Source organism: Syzygium oleosum, unplaced genomic scaffold, assembly GCF_021117445.2.
Source record: "Syzygium oleosum isolate NSW1041296 unplaced genomic scaffold, Sole_v2.1 Sole_v2.47, whole genome shotgun sequence".
Lineage (NCBI taxonomy): Eukaryota > Viridiplantae > Streptophyta > Magnoliopsida > Myrtales > Myrtaceae > Syzygium > Syzygium oleosum.
The window spans coordinates 934,992-954,180 of NW_026607531.1; the positions used below are offsets into that span (position 1 = coordinate 934,992).

Below are 19,189 nucleotides of genomic sequence, written 5' to 3' on the forward strand. Positions count from 1 at the left end.
GGAGGAGTCGGTGAAGGAAAAAAAGCCGAGAAATTTTTTTGGTGAAAGCGCACAAGGTGTGGGGATGAAGATGACAGCGAGTGGAGCGTAGGGTTTCCGGAAAAATAGGCATTAGAAATCCTATCCAGGTCTATCCCACCCCTTCCCTCGGATTTTTTTATCTGGGCTATATCCGGTCTATATCCGACCTTATCCTATCCTGGACCACCACCAAACACAGGATAGGATCCGGTCGACCAAACGCAGCCTATATTTTGTGCCAGGCAATTTTCAGCTTCACTCGATTAGTAACTCAGATGCTTTTTTTTTTGTTATTGTTTCACCTAGATGGTGAAAAATCTTTCACTGAAAAGATTGATTTGGATTTTTTTGTGAAAAAAAGCTCTTTGTCCATCTTGGACAGGAAAGTGTATAGATTGGAATTAAAGGAAAGTAAAGTGCCAATGCTGGAATTTAATGTGCAGGAACGGTAAATTTGTGGGGTGCGACCTTCTTATCTTAGATGATGTGGCAAAATCACATCATCGATTTTAAAAGACAATCCATTACATCCAATGCATTGTTTATATATTCTTGTAGATCCTTGTTATACGGTCGCTCGAGTGCTTCCACTATCGTGGGGACAAACTATTATGTAGTAGCGTCACTTGTTGGAGGCGAGCCACCTAGTACGATGTCATCTTTAGAGTCCTTCTAGCCGATTTTCCAATCGAAATTAATGTTGTCTTCTATCCATTGAGAGCCATCATCATCGGTATTCTCTTTCATGATCAGGGATACAAGTAAATTCGCAATTCCGTTGGATGTCACATTGTCCATGAAGCTTTACTCGATTGGCCTTCTTATGCTGACGAAATATTTAATATCTGACACTGTTTGTGCGGAGATCGCTAAGCACGGGTGAGATGCTGAAGCCAAAACGTCCCCTTTTGAACCTGTGCAATACAATGGTTGCCACTCAACATGAGGACCCAAAAAGAGGGACAATGTCTTCGATGGTTCCGTGTTGATGTCTTGGTGAGGCACATCGATTTTGTTGTTGAAGTCGGAAGAATCCTTAAGTAGATGATTTTCTCCAATTCTGATTGCCTCGCTTAGAATCAGTGTAGTGCCTCTGCCGCTTTCTTCTTTCTTAAATCGGATTTTGCACAGAACAATATGCAATTTACATACCTAAGGCGTTAAGAAATTTATGATGTTTTATCAAATAAAGCTGTGTAGATAGAACCTATATTGATTATATGAATGCATTGTAGTTAACATGGCTTTGAAAGAATTTAAAATGAGAAAAAAAAAAAGACAACTAGTTTGGCTTTGAAGAATTACTCACATGATGAATACCTAGAATATAAAGGTGGCACTATTCAGATCGCTAAGGGCACGATGGTGGACGCAATATTATGAGAAAAACTCTACCATGAAAAACGCTAGAATACATTTATCATAATGGTGTATTTGTTTAGCAGAAAATAAGTGATTCGAAAAATAATCACTTGTATCGCTTTCAAATATATATGAATGGAAATTTTTTTTATTGCCCACGAAAATAGTTAGGCATATGATGAAAACATTTTCTGTTGACTAATTTTTTTAAATGATATAAGCAATATTTTTCAGAAAATATTTTGTAAATCAATCATTTTCCACAAAACGAATGCACCCTTAATATATTGCGGTTTCCATAACTTTCACATTTAATTTGAAAAGAAATAAATTAGCTTTCCAGATTTATTAACATGATGAAGCCTATAATACACTACGTAAAATAACGGGTTTGTTATAATGAGAAAAGTACCACCACATTTCAAAGGTTTATTAGAGGCACTCACACAGTACATATACTATCATCTCCAACGGTAAAAAATTAATTACAAAGCCTAAGCTAGACGCACATTGCAATAAGTTAACAAAGCTAGAACAAGAGAGTTCGACTCACTTCTTGATCAAGCATGGAGCATTCGTGCGTAATCCAAGATCCTTTCTCGGCGTTTTGTCTGTCAGAAGCGGAGCCATCTTTCACAAAAAAATTGAAGTGTTTCTTGTGACCAGCAACATTGCCATGGCGATCTTTGATGTGCGGTGGTTTTTGCCCCCTTCAAGTATCTTGAACCCGCCATTCTTTCCACGCTAGACTTCTTCATCTTGAGCTTGGTGAAGACATACAAGCTTTTTTCCACGTTCTTGTCGATGTATTCCTGTGGTTCCTTTTCATACACATCGAACTCGTGGATGAATTCAGAAAACACTAAATCCCTTTACACCCTCCGCGCAAGGCAATAGGTGAAGAGTTGTTCATCAGACGGACAAAATCGATATCCGATGGGAAGCGTATCCTCCGTTCTTCCTCTCTCTCTCTCTCTCTTCTCTCTCAAGAACTATTCGAGACTCTTTAATTCATGACAATGATCTCATATTGCTCTCTAAATGACTTTTCTTTTTTAAGCTGGGGCAATTGTACATTTATAATATATATAAGAGTGAAGAGATAGTTATGAGCTTTACGAGTGCACTGTCCAAATCCTTTACAGCTAGATCGGATCAAATCTAAATGATCCTCAGATACGTGAAAGCAATCTTTATGTTTAAGTTATTAAAGTCCGTGTTTAATTTAGTAGTTAAGTCAAGTTATTTTCATGTTGGGATCCATTTGTTTTGGCTAACTAACCAAATAAAATTAACTAAATAGATGATGAGGAGACCTAATTGCAGTAGGAGACAATGCATTTTATTATATCCCCAAAGTTGTGCGTGGATGGACCATCCCCATCGTTGAACAAGGGGTCCATCTGCCTCTAGCACTGCTCGACCGTTCGGCCATCCCCAAAAAATCAACTCACTACGTTTCAATTTTGCTAACAAATTTACCGACTTAGATTATATTTAGAATAATGGTTTAGGGAACTTTGCATTTGCATGATAATAATTGATATTTAGAATAATGGTTTCACTCATACTTGTGCTTAGTTTATATTTAGAATAATGGTTTCATAGTGCAAAATAAATATAAGGCCGTGCTATTTCAACACCATTTTCCCTAAAACATTAGTACATAGAGTATTATCTTTGCCTTGATTACATGTAATAATAGTTATTGACAAGAAAATTGTGGCAATTGAAATCACATTATAAGAAAACACATTCAAACCATTTGCAAATACATTTCTTTGACAATTCTAAATGCATCCGAATTTCCATATTCAAAGGAGTTTCCTTACTTATCCTAATGTTCTTATTTGGGGTAATACCGTCCATTCAGAGTGGCAGGGAGTGTCTCAAGCTATATTTGGGTGAAAAAAGCGCGAGCTGTTCTTTATTCTCTTCGCTCATGAAATCTCTAAAATAGGTTGACCGAAGTGTACAGTGTATCTATAAATATGAAAGATCGAGGAATAATAAACAATGTTGCATAAACCTTCATTAAAGTTCCACATACATGAAAACAAAGAATGTCCACGTGGGCATCCTTTATTAAGGATGTGCAGGATATTGGTGTGTCAATTACATTATGCTACTGGCATATAGAAAAACCAAGATTTAAGTGCATAAAACCAACGATAACCTGTGATCGGTTCTAATCTTATCTCTTCAATAATTTCAGATAGAGTTTTGGCGAGGTATCCATTTATTTATCACGATCAAAAGTCACTTCTATTTAAGTGCATCAACATCGCCTGTCTAAGCCCTAAAAAAGCACATTCCCGCGCAGATTAATTAGTAGTACTCCGAAGTATGGAGAGTTCTTGAGAGAAGAGAGATGGAGAGAAAGAAAATAAAATTGTCGCAACCGACTTCCGACTTTTTTTTTTTTGGCATCATCAAAAAAAGTGTCTTGCCTGGTACGCGCTAAGTTTATGTTTGAGACTTAACTCGGGCTCTCCCAAGCCCATATCATATCGCGACTTAGGGTTTAAGTTTTTAACCTGCATGTAATTTTTATCTTGAAGTCGCCACTAATCAATTTGGGGTAGGTCAATTAGAAACCTAAGTAAGGTGATGGAAGAATCACCCTACTCCTACGAACTAGAAATTAAATGAGTTCGGGGACTTGGTTATACTAGTTGGATAACTAATGCCCTTTCGGTACCTTTTTACCTTGTTCATTTCTGAAAATATTTGTCAAGCAATTTGGATTGATTTTAGGACCTTTCTCCTAACATGTAAGGTGATCAAACGAGTACACAATTATAACTAATTAGCAATCAAGACAGATATGCAGCCTAAGGTTCTAGCCCTAACTAAGGCAGACAACATTCAAAACATAACAATTTATGCAATTATATTCTAATTAAAAACATGCATAATAATAATACAATAATAATTTAAAACATTCAGATATATCACATAATTTAAAAAAAATATCATACAATACTATGTCTAAATTATATCCTAATTTTAAAAGAAAATAAAAAAATTTCGACTTTTTTTAAAAAATATTTTTAAATAAAATAATAATATTATATTAAAAATCGGGTCTGGTCGGCGGATCCGGGTCGGTCGAATCCGACCCGGGTCAATGGATCCAACCCAAGGCGTTGACTCGGGTAGGATCGGTTGATCCGAGTCGGTCGGAACCGACCCTGGTCAACGGATCTGACCGAGGGCGTTGACTCGGGTCGGATCGGCTGATCCGGGTCGGGTTGATCCCGCGTGCACAGGCACACGGGGATGCCGGCGGAGCCAAAAATCAGCCTCTCGCCGGCCGACCCAGACCGGCGCCGGCCTTCTCCCTCCGATCTTCCGAGGTTGCTGCGTCCTGTCATTCCCGCTCTTAAATCATTCTCTGCTTGCTTCAGTCCCTATTGCCGCTGCCGCCTCCTCCTCCGCCCGATCACCGCCGCCGCCTCCTCCTTCACTAGGTCGTCGCCGTCTCCTCAGCGTAAGTTTCTCCCTCTCATCTCCTGAGGAGGTTGCTGCATTTTGTCATTCCCGCTCTTTTCATGATCTCTCCTTCTCTACTTGCTCCCGTCCTTATCGTCGTCGCCACCTCCTTCTCCGCCCGATCGCCGCCGCCGCTTCCTCCACTATTAGGTGGCCGTCGTCTCCTCAGCGTAAGTTTCTCCTTCTCATATCCGGAGGAGGTTGCTGCGTCTTTTCACTTTTCATGATTTCTTCTTCTCTGCTTGCTCCAGTCCCTATCGCCGCTGTCGCCTCCTCCTTCGCCCAATTGCCGCCACCACCTCCTCCTCCGCTAGGTTGCCGCCGTCTCTTCAACATAAGTTTCTCCCTTTCATCTCCAAGGAGGTTGTTGCGTCCTATCTCTTTTCATGATTTCTTCTTCTCTGCTTGCTCCAGTCCCTATCGCTGCCACCGCCTCCTTCTTTGTTCGATCACCGAAAAATGAGTGAAAGCACATTTGGTAATTTTTAGGGTTTTATCAACATAGTGTCCCGAATAAAGAAAGAGATTGAGATCTCAGCTGGTACATCAGCTCTTTCTCTCATCAGATTGAAGGTAGCTGCATTTATTAATGAGGGCATTAGAGTATTCAATTGTGAATGTTATTTGGTAATTTTCCTTAATCGTGTAGGGATACGAGACAAGACTGAAGTTGGTCATCCCAAGTGCTGAGACGGTGGACAACAAAATAGAGCAAGTAGGGCCTGAGGATTATGGAGCAGCCTTTTGACCCGGACAGTGAGAGCAGCTTTGGCAGCAGCTACAACACCTTTAGCCGCCTCTCCTTCAATGCGTGGCAGCTCGACCACCACCACGGCCATGGCTCTGCCTCCGCCACCGAGGCCCACCGGTCCTCCTCCGCTGCCGTGGCCCACCGGCCCTCCTCCGCCATGATTCGCCGCAACCCGAGGCTTGGATTCCGCGACTACCGGCTCCTCCACTGCATATGATCCGGCACCGTCAGCACCATCCACATCTGTAGCCGTGACGGGGCCTCCGACAACGGAGAGCCATTTTATGCGATGAAAATGGTTGACAAGCAAGCGGCGGAGAAGAAGAAGAAGAGCCGAAGGGTGGAGATGGAGCGAAGGATCCTCAAGATCGTAGGCCACCCGTTTCTGCTCATGCTCTACGCCGAGTTCAAGGTTTCCCATTTCTTGTGCATTGTCATGGAGTTTTGCTCCGGCGGCGACCTCCACTCCCTCCTCCACAAGCAGCCCAACAAGCGCTTCTCTCTCGCCCCCACGAGGTACCCCACATCCCCTCTCCAGTCACTGTGTTTGTCTTTTTCTTTCTTTTTTATTTCGAGAATGTTTTCTCTCTAGTTAACTTCCTTAGTTTTCTCAACGGGTGACCATGGAGTTCTTTCTTCATTCCACGAACCCTTTACATTTTTTCACGTTATGTTGTTACTAGACCTGTCAAATGGATGGGTCAGGTCGGGTCGGATTTGGATCAGGTCATAAATGGTCCGACTCAAATTGACTCATTAACCGGTTTATGATCCATTTATGTGCAATGCAATTTTCTTGACCCATACCCGATCCGGCCCATATCCAACCCATACCCGATTATACCCATATTGCTAAAACACTTTCATTTTTAATTAAATCTAGGAAAATTCATACCCAAACTGATATGAGAGCGCAAGATTGAGTGAGTGCAAGATTGAGTGAGGGCGAGAGAGATGAGTTGAGTTTTAATCAGTTGTAAACTCATTTATGACTCATTTATGACCCATTTACGACCCATTTAACACCAATATTAGACTTATACCCATTTATGACCCATTTACTAAATATAACTAACCAATTTATGACTCATTTACTAAATATAACTAACCTATTTATGACCCATTTACTAATATATGGGTTAAGAAATGAGTTTATGATCCATTTTGACAGGTCTAGTTGTTTCGCTTCTCTGCATGGTGTGATTCTCCATGTTTTGTTCTCATATGCTTTTTTCCCTTTGAGAGGTTACCATATTTTCACGAGGTACCCTATATTCTCTCTCCAGTCACTGTGTTTGTCCTTTTCTTTCTTTTTTATTGCAAGAATGTTTTCTCTCTGGTTAACTTCCTCAGTTTTCTCAACGGCTGACCATGGAGTTCTTTCAAGAATGTTTTTATTTTAAGAATATTTTTTCTCTCTGGTTAACTTCCTCAGTTTTTTCAACGGGTGACCATGATGTTCTTTATCCGACCAAAAAAAAAAAATCATGGAGTTCTTTCTTCATTCCACGAACCCTTTACATTTTTTCACGTTATGTTGTTTCGCTTCTCTGCATGGTGTGATTCTTCATGTTTTGTTCTCATCTGTTTTTTTTCCCTTTGAGAGGTTACCATATTTTCTACTTCTGCTGCAATTAGCGACCTTCCATGGATTCTTTTCTTTTAATCGGGTTTTATTTATAATTTTAAAAACGGCAAAAAAAAGCAAAAGAAGCCTCGCTTTAAGTGTTTCATTTTTGTGGTTTGAAGCTCAGACATTCATGGATCTTTTTTTTTTAGTCAGCAGATATTCCTGGATTATGTACTTGACAATAGCCGGATTATGGTAAGAAGATATTCCCGGATTATTTCCTTTTTGGAAAAAATAATATAATTCATTTTACTGTAAATAAATTAATAAGAGATTAAGTAGTGAGAAAATAAAAAGATTAATTTCTTTTTGGGAGGGTGGGGTTTTGGTTTTTCCAGGTTTTATGTGGCGGAAGTGCTGGTGGCGCTAGAGTACCTCCACATGCTCGGGGTCATCCACAGGGACCTAAAGCTCGAGAATGTGTTAGTGAGATCGGACGATCATATGATGCTCTCTGACTTTGACCTCTCCTTATGCTCCACCATTGTATCCCCATCGACGACTTCGGACCCCCCCTCAACCTTGCCCACACCCTCCCGATACGACCCGCGTCCGCAGATGATCCCTCCTTCCCCTTTGCCGTTCTCTTGTCTTTCTTGCCTCAACCAACCCTTCCGATTGTGCAAGAACCAGAACCTCGCCCCGAGCAATCGGGTGTTTGTGGCCGAGCCGGTCAGCGCCCGGTCGCATTCCTTCGTCGGGACCCATGAGTACATGGCGCAAAAGATGGCCTCCGGCGGGTCCCATAGCAATGCCGTTGACTAGTAGGCTCTTGGGATCTTCATCTATGAGATGGTCTACGGCCGCATGCCCTTCGCCGGCGTATTGAATGAGGTCACGCTCCGCAACATCGTCCATAAGCCCCTCGCCTTCCCCAGCCCCAACGCGCCCGCCACAGCCCATGAGCTCCAAACCCGCAACCTCATCGCCAGGCTACTCTACAAGGACTCGGCCTGTAGGCTCGGGTTTCGTGGCCGGTCCGCCGACGTCAAGAAGCATCCCTTCTTCGAGGACCTGAAACCCTCGTCCGGTCGTTGAAGCCGCCCCGGCTTGAGGTTAAGGCGGCGGTGAATGACGGCGGCAGCAACTTTCAAACATCCTTCGATTTCTGAGCAGGAATGAAGAGCAGTTGAATTTCGGCCATGTGTCCAGCTAGACCTGGCAGTTTGGTAGCGTACATTTGTTTTCCTCATTGTTAATATTATCTTAGCCTTAGAAAGTAGGTTGTCCATGTCTTATAGGGGTTATCATGTGTACGAAATACGTGCCTAACTAACTTTAGACCAAGCGAACATGAGAGAAAGTCCTATGCATGAGAAAATATTGGGTACCACTCTGATTTCACCGTGGCAAAATAAGAGTGGCAAAATAAGAGTGCCCCTCCGTGCGACACATGTCGGAGGGTCCCACCCGGTCAAACACCTCTAATTTTGAAAATATAGCGCCTCTTGATTAACCCTCAACACTCTTGCGCCCCAACCCCTCTCTCTCTCCTCCCGACTCAAAACGTGCGCTCCCTTCGACTCCTTTGATGCCTCCGCCTCCGATGCCGACATCGACGCCAACGCTCCTCTACGCGCTCGTGCTCTCAACCTCTCTCTCCTCCAAGACGCGCTGCCTCCGACGCCGACTCCTTCTGTACTCTGAGAACTTGCACTCCCTCTGACTCCTTCGACACCCCCTCCGATGCCGACATCGACGCCAAAGCCGACGCCTCCTCCCAACCCTTGCCGACGCCTCCGCGTCTGCCATGCCTTAGCCCTAGCCTCCGCCTCGACGCTTTGTATGCCACAAGCCCTGAAGAAGCGATGGCAGAAGGCGAAGCCGTAGCCAAAGACCACCAACAGCCTCAGCTGGCGGCGGCGGCGAAGTCTTTGTCGTCGTCGTCAATGGTGGCCAAGGAGAAAAGGTCGCGGCAGTAGTACGTGGTCGACGAGAAGTACGCCCGGTGGAAGTCCCTCGTCCCCGTCTTCTACGACTGGCTAGCCAACCACAACCTCCTCTGGCCTTCTCTCTATTGCCGGTACTTGAAAAGTCTCCTATTTCTCTGTTCGCTGTTTTGGTTTGCGCCGATGTAAATCTATGGTTATTTTTGCTAGGTTGTGCTTGGGTAAAGTGGCGTGGGTGTTGAATTTTTTGGATGTTTAAAGGATTGCGAGTGCGGCGTTCATAGGTCTAAATGCATGACCTTCTCTCTTATGCCGGTTTGAGACCGCATTTTCGTTTCGTGCAATTTTGGTGCATGTGGATTTGTAGGGTTTAAATATTCCCTTTATCCTATGAGGTTTGGTTCGGAGGAGTACAAAAATGCTAGTTTCCCTTTATCCTATGAGTTGGAGGGAGCACACGTTCTGAGTCGGGAGGAGAAAGAGAGGAGTTGGGGCACGAGAGTCCCGAGGGTTGATCAAGAGGCGTTATATTTTCAAAATTAGAAGTGTCTGACCGGGTGGGATCCTCTGACATGTGTCGCACGGAGGGCACTCTTATTTTGCCACGGTGGAATCATAGTAGTATCTAGTATTTTCTCAAGATAGTATTAATAATAAGGAAAACAAATGTACGCTCCCAAACTGCCAGGTCTAGCTGGACACGTGGCCGAAATTCAACCGCTCTTCCTTCCTGCTCAGAAATCGAAGGCTGTTTGAAAATCACCGCCGCCTCAGCCTCAAGCCGAGGTAGCGTCAATGACCGGACGAGGGCGAAATTCAGGCCCTCGTAGAAGGGATGCTTCTTGAGGTCGGCGGACCTGCGCCTCGACCCGAGCCTACAGGCCGGGTCCTTGCAGAGCAGCCCGGCGATGAGGTTGCGGGTGTGGAGCTCATGGGTCGTGACGGGCGCGTCGCGGTCGGGGAAGGCGAGGGGCTTCTGGATGATGTTGCGGAGCGTGACCTCATTCGACGTGTCAGCGAAAGGTGTGCGGCCGTAGACCATCTCGTAGATGAAGATCCCAAGAGCCCAACAGTTGACGGCGTTGCCTGGGACCCGCCGGAGGCCATCTCTGGTGCCATGTACTCGTGGGTCCCGACGAAGGACTACGACCGGGCATCGACCGGCTCGGCCACGAACACCAGATTGCTCGGGGCGAGGTTCTGGTTCTTGCACAACCAAAAGGGATGGTTGAGGCTGGGAAGATAGGAGAACGGTGAAGGGGAAGGAGGGATCGTCTGCGGACGCGGGTCGTACTGGGAGGGCGTAGGCAAGGCGAAGGAGGGGTCCAGATTCGTCGATGGGGATATAACGGCGGAGCATAGGGAGAGGTCAAAGTCAGAGAGCATCATATGACCGTCCGATCTGACTAACACGTTCTCGAGCTTTAGGTCCCTGTGGATGACCCCAAGCATGTGGAGGTACTCTAGCACCACCAGCACTTCCGCCGCATAAAACCTGAAAAAACCAAAACCCCACCCCACCCCCCCCCCCCCCCCAAAATAATCTTTTTTTTTATTTTCTCACTACTTAATCTCTTATTAATTTATTTACAGTAAAATGAATTACATTATTTTTTCCGAAAAGGTAATCCGGGAATATCTTCTGACCATAATCTTGCTATTGTCAGGTATATAATCCGGGAATATCTTCTAACTAAAAAAAAAAATTCGTGAATGTCTGAGCTTCAAATAGACCTGTCAAAATGGGTCATAAAACTCATTTCTTAACCCATATATTAGTAAATGAGTCATAAATTGATTAGTTATATTTATTAAATGGGTTATAAATGGATAGAAATCTAATATTAGTATTAAATGGGTCATAAATGGGTCGTAAATGGGTCATAAACGAGTTTACAACTGATTTAAACTCAACTCACCTCTCTCACCCTTACTCAACCTTGCGCTCACTCACTTCGCACTCTCATCTCAGTTTGGGTATGAATTTTCCTAGATTTAATTAAATATGGAAGTATTTTAGCAATATGGGTCTGATTGGGTATGGGTTAACTATGGGTCGAGTCAGGTATGGGTTAAGAAAATTGCATTACGCATAAATAGGTTATAAATGGGTTAATGGGTCAATTTGGGTCGAACCATTTATGACCCGATCCAAACCCGACCCGTCCCACCCATTTAACAGGTTTAGCTTCAAACCACAAAAAAGAAACACTGAAAGCGAGGCTCATTTTCCTTCTTCTTTTTTTTTCTGTTTTTGAAATTATAATTAAAACCCGATTAAAAGAAAAGGATCCATGGAAGATCACTAATTGCAGCAGAAGCAGAAAATATGGTAACCTCTCAAAGGGAAAAAAGCAGATGAGAACAAAACATGGAGAATCACACCATGCAGAGAAGCGAAACATAACATGAAAAAATGTAAAGGGTTCGTGGAATGAAGAAAGAACTCCATGGTTTTTTTTTTTTTGGTTGGATAAAGAACTCCATGGTCACCCATTGAGAAAATTGAGAAAGTTAACCAAAGAGAAAAAACATTCTTGAAATAAAAAACACTCTTGAAAGAACTCTATGGTCACCCGTTGAGAAAACTGAAGAAGTTAACTAGAGAGAAAACATTCTTGCAATAAAAAAGAAAGAAAAGGACAAACACAGTGACTGGAGAGGGAATGTGGGGTACCTCGCGAAAATATGGTAACCTCTCAAAGGGAAAAAAGCATATGAGAACAAAACATATAGAATCACACCATGTAGAGAAGCGAAACAACTAGACCTATCAAAATGGGTCATAAACTCATTTCTTAACCCATATATTAGTAAATAGGTCATAAATGTGTTAGTTATATTTAGTAAATGGGTTATAAATGGGTATAAGTCTAATATTGGTGTTAAATGGGTCGTAAATTGGTCATAAATGAGTTTACAATTTATTTAAACTCAACTCATCTCTCTCGCCCTTGCTCAATCTTGCGTTCACTCACTCCGCGCTCACATCTCAGTTTGGGTATGAATTTTCCTAAATTTAATTAAAAATGAAAGTGTTTTAGCAATATGGGTATGATCGGGTATGGGTTGGGTATGGGTCAGGTCGGGTCGGGTATGGGTTAAGAAAATTGCATTGTACATAAATGGATCATAAACGGGTTAATGGGTCAATTTGAGTTAGACCATTTATTATCCGACCTGACCCGACCCACCCATTTGACAGATCTAGAAACAACATAACGTGAAAAAATGTAAAGGGTTCGTGAAATGAAGAAAGAACTCCATGGTCACCCGTTGAGAAAACTGCAGAAGTTAACCAGAGAGAAAACATTCTTGAAATAAAAAAAGAAAGAAAAGGACAAACACAGTGACTGGAGAGGGAATGTGGGGTACCTCGCGGCGGCGAGAGAGAAGCGCTTGTTGGGCTGCTTGTGGAGGAGGGAGTGGAGGTCGCCACCAGAGCATAGCTCCATGACAATGCACGAGAAGTGGGAGACCTCAAACTCAGCGTAGAGCGTGGGCAGAAACGGGTGGTGCACCATCTTGAGGATCCTCCACTCTATCTCCACCCTCCGGCTCTCCTTCTTCTTCTCCGCCGCCTGCTTGTCAACCATTTTCATCGCGTAAAATGGCTCTCCGTCATCAGAGGCCCCATTGCGGTTATAGAGGTAGATGGTGCTGATGGCACCGGATCATATGCAGCTGTGGAGCCGGTAGTCACGAAATCCAAGCCTCGGGCTGCGGTGGATTAAGGCGGAGGAGGGCCGGTGGGCCACGGCGGGGGAGGAGGACCGGTGAGCCTCGGTGTTGTAGGCAGAGCCGTGGCCATGGTAGCGGTCGAGCTGCCACGTGTCGAAGGAGAGGCGGCTAAAGGTGTTGTAGCTGCTGCCAAAGCTGCTCTTACCGTCTAGGTCAAAAGGATGCTCCATAATCCTCAGGCCCTACTCGCTCTATTTTGTTGTCCATCATCTTAGCACTTGGGATGACCAACTTCAATATTGTTTCGTATCCCTACACGAATTAAGGAAAATCACCAAATAACATTCACAATTGAATACTCTAAAGCCCTCATTAATAAATGCAGCTACCTTCAATCTGATGAGACAATGAGCTGATGCACCAACTGAGATCTCAATCTCTTTCTTTATTCGGGACACTATGTTGATAAAACCTTGAAAATTACCAAACGTGATTTCACTCATTTTTCGGCGATTGGACGGCAAAGGAGGCGGCGGCAGCGACAGGGACTAGAGCAAGCAGAGAAGGAAAAATCATGAAGAGAGACAGGATGCAGCAACCTCCTCAGAGATGAGAGGGAGAAACTTACGGTGAGGAGATGGCAGCGATCGGGCGGAGGAGGAGGCGGCGGCGGCGGCGACGACGACAGGGACTGGAGTAAGTAGAGAAGGGGAGATCATGAAAAGAGCAGGAATGACAGGACGCAACAACTTCCTCGGGAGATGAGAGAGAGAAACTTACACTGAGGAGATGGCGGCGACCTAGTGGAGGAGGAGGTGGTGGCGGCGATCGGGCAGAGGAGGAGGCGGCGACGACGATAGAGACTAGAGTAAGCAAAGAAAGAGAAATCATAAAAAGAGACAGGACACAAAAACCTCCTCAGAGATGAGAGGGAGAAACTTATGCTGAGGAGACGGTGGCGATAGGGACTGGAGAAGCAAAGAAGGAGAGATCATGAAAAGATGACAGGACGCAGCAACCTTCTTAGGAGATAAGAGGGAGAAACTTACCCTAAGGAGACGGCGGCGACCTAGTGGAGGAGGAGGCAGCGGTGGCGATCGGGTAAAGGAGGAGGTGACAATGGCAATAGGGACTGGACCAAGCAGAGAAAAAGAAATCATGAAAAGAGACAGGACGCAGCAACCTCCTCGGAGATGAGAGGGAGAAACTTATGCTGAGGAGACGGCGGTGACCTAACGGAGGAGGAGGTGGCGGCGGCGACAAGGACTTGAGCAAGCAGAGAAGGAGAGATCATGAAAAGAGCAAAAATGACAGGACGCAGCAACCTCCTCGAGAGATGAGAGGGAGAAACTTATGCTGGGCAGACAGTAGCGACCTAGCGGAGGAGGAGGCGGTGACGGCGGCGGCGATCAGGCGGAAGAGGAGGCGGTGGCGGCGACAGGGACTGGAGCAAGCAGAGAAGGAGAAATCATGAAATGAGACAGGACACAGCAACCTCCTCGAAGATGAGAGGGAGAAACTTACGCTGAGGAGACAGCGGCGGCGACAGGGAGTAAGCAGAGAAGGAGAGATCATGAAAAGAGCAGGAATAACAGGACGCGGCAACCTCCTCGAGAGATGAGAGGGAGAAACTTACACTCCGTGGTGACCTAGCGGAGGAAGAGGCGGCGGCAGCGGCGACGGTCAGGCGGAGGAGGAGGCGGCGGCGATGACAGGGATTGGTGCAAGCAAATAAGGAGAAATCATGAAAAAAGACAGGACACAGCAACCTCCTCGGGAGATGAGAAGGAGAAACTTATGCTAAGGAGATGGCGGCGACCTAACGGAGGAGGAGGCGGCGGCAGCGATCGGGAGGAGGAGGAGGGGGCGACGGCGACAGGGACTGGAGCAAGCAGAGAAGGAGAGATCATGAAAAGAGCGGGAATGACAGGACGCAGCAATCTCCTCGGGAGATGAGAGGGAGAAACTTACAACTAGAAGACAACGGCGATCCAGCGAAGGAAAAGGCGGCGGCGGCGGCGATCGGGCGGAGGAGGAGGAGGCGGCGGTGGCGACAGGGACTGGAACTATGCGGCCGGGGGGTTGGAATCAGTGACTATAAACAAGTGGAAGAAGGCTCTGCAAAGTGTTTCAAGAATACAAGGATGCGAATTGGAGAAATTCCAAAACGGGTAACTCGAAACCAAGACGTTGATGCTTCTTTTGATTACTCCAACACTAGTGATCTAGTATGAAATTAAATAAAGAAGAGAGTCAATGCATCTGTTCTTTTTCCAGGTGCATTATCCGACCAGTTGTTCCTTTTCACATCTTCCTCTTTCCTTCTTTTCCTGTTTTGCGGGGATGATGAACTCATAAGCGAGGTCATTTCCATGGTTAAGAAACTTGGTGTTCACCATGAGAATGGACAAGCGGTTGAAGGGCAAATTCTGACAGGAAAATGTGTGGTCGACATATCGGGATTTTTAGGAATTTGTAAGTCGACTCTTGCCACAGTTGTCTACAACAGAATTGTTTAGTTTAGAGGTTTCAAGAACTCTAGGGTGACTTTACGGAAGCCATATAATCGGTTAGGGGTACATTGAAGTTGTGGACCCCTAACTTACCACACATCTTAGACATGCTTTGTAGCAACTCTATTGTCTGCATACCGCTTAGCTTCTCCTCTACAATCTTCTTCGTGCAACTTCGTTTTGAATTGTCTTGAAAAAAAAAGAGGAAATTTTATTGACTCATATTCTTGACATTGCAGCTACATTGCTCATACAGGGCTTATGATGCTGTGGATCAAATTACAGCCGCATTTTGAATTGTATTTAATCCTGTGGGACAATGTAAGGTTAACATTCAATTTCAAGACTCTGATTTACTCATGTCAATAGTCCACTCTAATTCCCCTTAAATTTTCTTTTAGTATCCTTACATTACTCTACCGTCCAGAAATATTAAGTGATTTTTCTATGCTTCACAATCATTTTTATTTTGGCACTCAATTTAAAGCTATTTCCTCTTTCCAAGCCTATTATTATTGAGCTCAATACCTAGCTTGTCAAAACCAAGGAGTCTTTAGAGATCTAGAGTGAGCATTGCATGATTAGAATGGGTAGATTCGAGGTTTTGAAACCTAACATAACCGAGGGTTTATAGGCATATGAAAGGAATGGTTGTTTATGCAAACTAAAACAGTGAACTCATTTACTCGGGTCATGTACTAAATCCTATAATTAATATCAATAGTAGGTAATAAGCCTTTTAAAGGAAAAAGGGTCTCTAATGAGCAACAACCTCGACCAAATCGACTGATTTTAGGGAAAAGAAAGATCGTGGACTAGTGTTGCTTGAGATTTCTTTGTTTTGCAAATTGATAAGAGATAATCGCTGGGGACGATAGTGCTGTATGTTTGATTGGTGCTCAACTAATGCCACTCAAACAATTATGGTACCTATTATAGACATATAGATTAACATTCTCTGTATATTCGACTGTCATCTTTTAGGCTATGAATGGTATGACCTCAATAGTTTTTTTTTTACCCCGAGAAAAGAGCTAAATGCAAAGAAAGCCCAAAGGCCCCGTATAATTCCAAATACAGGTGTGGCCCAAAAATCCGATGTGGCATTATGATGTGCCATTAATTTATTATATAATGTCTGACGTGGCAAAATGGCTATGTTCGTTAAACCTAACCTCCAAATCGAGGAATTAGGGCACAATTAGCTTATGAAATTCGGACATACAAGCAATGTTCCTATGAAGAGAAGGAGCTTTGAAGGCGCTAAGCTGACGATTTTGGAGGCTTCCTAAGATTTCTGAGCTCAAATTCTTGCGATACCGAGGCCTTTTGTCGAGAGGTTGAGTCGACGAAGAAGGATGAGGAAGAGAGGCTTGAGTAGAGCTAGAGTGTCTCCTTCATCGTGTGCCATTACAAAGAGGAAAGAGAATTTCAAAGGCCTCCTGAAATTTTCGAGCTCAAATTCTTGCGATTGTGAAGGCTTCATGGAGAAGTTGAGACGGTGAACAAAAATGAGGAGGAGAGACTTGAGTAGGGCTGGAGGGTCTTTTTTTTTTTTTTTTGGGATATAACAGAGACTTGTCATTTCATTTAACAACTAGCCCTCTAAAGTAAGGGACATCAAAACACAAGATCTCCCATAGAGGGGATGGTGGGTAAAAAACTCAATAACGTGGAAGGGCCTTAAATCTCGAGACATTTACAATCAAATCTGCTAATTTATTTGAATCTCAAGGACAGTAGGCTAGCTCAAGACTCTCAAAAAGGGCCATGAAGCATTGAACACCGAAAAATTTGAAAAAACGTTATCCTGATAATTATTTTCCGTGAAATGAACTCAGCCTATATTATAAATGGTCTAAAGGCAAATGCACAAAATGGATAATTTTTATTCTGTGCGCGCCACGTCTGCATCTTGCTTCACATCTATGCTTGTTACGTGGCAGAGGCAACCTGACAAGACTTTGCCATGCGTTTCGCGTTCATCAACAAGTATCATTTCGTCGAACATCAAAAAGAGGATATAACATCTAAAAGCACTTCTAAATGGTTATTAATTTTTAATTTAACCGATTCTATCTAACTAAGAATGAAAGAGTTTCGCAAACCTTTTTAAACTAGACTAAAATATGCAGGTTTGTATTTAAATTTTACAGCTTATTTAATGTAACTTATTCTAACCATAGCCTTTGTTATTGGAAGCAAACCCACTTTGCAAGAAATTTACTTCTGTGACTGTGGTGTGCTGAGGGGAGGGGCACGACATGACAGAGAACTTCACGAGCATTGATTTATTAGTTTATTATTTGACTGCGGTGCACAGTTGGCATTTCATTTTATGGTTCCCGCTTTCCGCTCTCAGTGTCTCTCCGTCCCGTCCTGTTTTTAGAGTCTGTCAACTCCATCTTCTCCAACCCCCCGTTCTTTCTGGTTCGCTATGGATGAGCGGGCAGGGCTGATCGAATTAGCCCAATTCAAATCCTAACGTTTAGATGCCATTTTTGGACTTCAGAGACCGATAGGTCTGCAGAGGTCTGATACAGTCTTTGAAGTCCCAAAAATGGGCATCTAAAAGTTAGACTGAGAGCTTGAGGTGAGAATTGAACTCAAAGAGGAATGGAGATTTCCTTTGGAGCGCCCATCTCTTGTACCGGCAAGACACTTAAGAGCATTCTGACACCGCGTTTGGTTGGAGGAAGAGAGCTCGAGAGACACAAGCGAGCCCCAGATTTGAAGGGGCATCGGAGATACCCCGGAGAACCGTGGATCGCAGCTTTTGTGGACGAACTCCCAAGTTCTCTTCCTTGATTCGGTCAGTAATCGTGGCTTCATCACACTCTTGTGATTTATTTCGTTGCTGTTCTCTCTCCCCTGTTTCGGTGATATACCAAAACCGAGATGTGTTCATGTTGCTCGAATATATTATCACTGAGAATCTGAGTTTATCTTAGTCTTCTCTAAATGACTCGTGACACATTGTTGTTCTAATACTGATCTTAGATGAGAAACGGTTTCAATGCCATGACCAGATATTAGTAGTCTCAATGCACACGCACGCTGTTTGTTGAAATGCCTCTAGGCAATATTTCTGAAATAGCTCATGATTTTGTCAAGACCAGAACTTAGTAGTCTCAATGCATGAATGCTGTCTGTTGAAACGCCTCTAGGACAATTTCTGAAATAGCTCATGATTTTGTCATGACCCAGATCTTAGTAATCTCAATGCACGCATGCTGTTTGTTGAAATGCCTCTATGACATATTTCTGAAATAGCTCATGATTTTGTCATGACCAGATGTTAGTAGTCTTAATGCATGCATGTTGATTGTTGAAATGCCTCTAGGACATATTTCTGAAATAGCTCATGATTTTGTCATGACCAGATCTTAGTAGTCTCAATGCGCACATGCTGTTTGTTGAAATGCCTCTAAGACATTTTCTGAAATGACTCATGATTTTGCCATGACCAGGTTTTAATCGGAGCAATGTACGCTACGATGATGAAGACATCAGCTATCATATTTCTTTGTTCTTTATTCGTAAGTAGTTGTGTCGGAAGTATTTGGATGAAGACATACGTTAAAATCGAAAACAACGTGCCGGCTGGAACTCTAACGGTTCATTGTGAATCCAAGAACGATGATCTCGGAATCCATCATATAAAGGGTAGTTGGGAATTCTCAATTTGTACCCAGATTCTTCGGGAGGACATTGTTCTTTTGCAGCTTTGCATGGCCTGGTCAAATTGTATGGTTTGATATATATGTGCAAAGCAGAGACCAGGATATATGCACCCAGTGTACTTGGAAGATTTCGCTGGATGGTCCTTGTAGGCTCGATGAAACAG

General features: G+C 43.8%; 2 pseudogenes; one reads left to right on the forward strand and one right to left on the reverse strand.

Annotated features, from left to right (window-relative positions):
* The first annotated feature begins 5,609 nt into the window (after nt 1–5,609).
* LOC130136633 (protein kinase PINOID-like) lies at nt 5,610–8,297 on the forward strand (annotated as a pseudogene).
* Nucleotides 8,298–8,847: 550 nt separating this feature from the next.
* LOC130136634 (protein kinase PINOID-like) lies at nt 8,848–12,882 on the reverse strand (annotated as a pseudogene).
* Nucleotides 12,883–19,189: the final 6,307 nt, after the last annotated feature.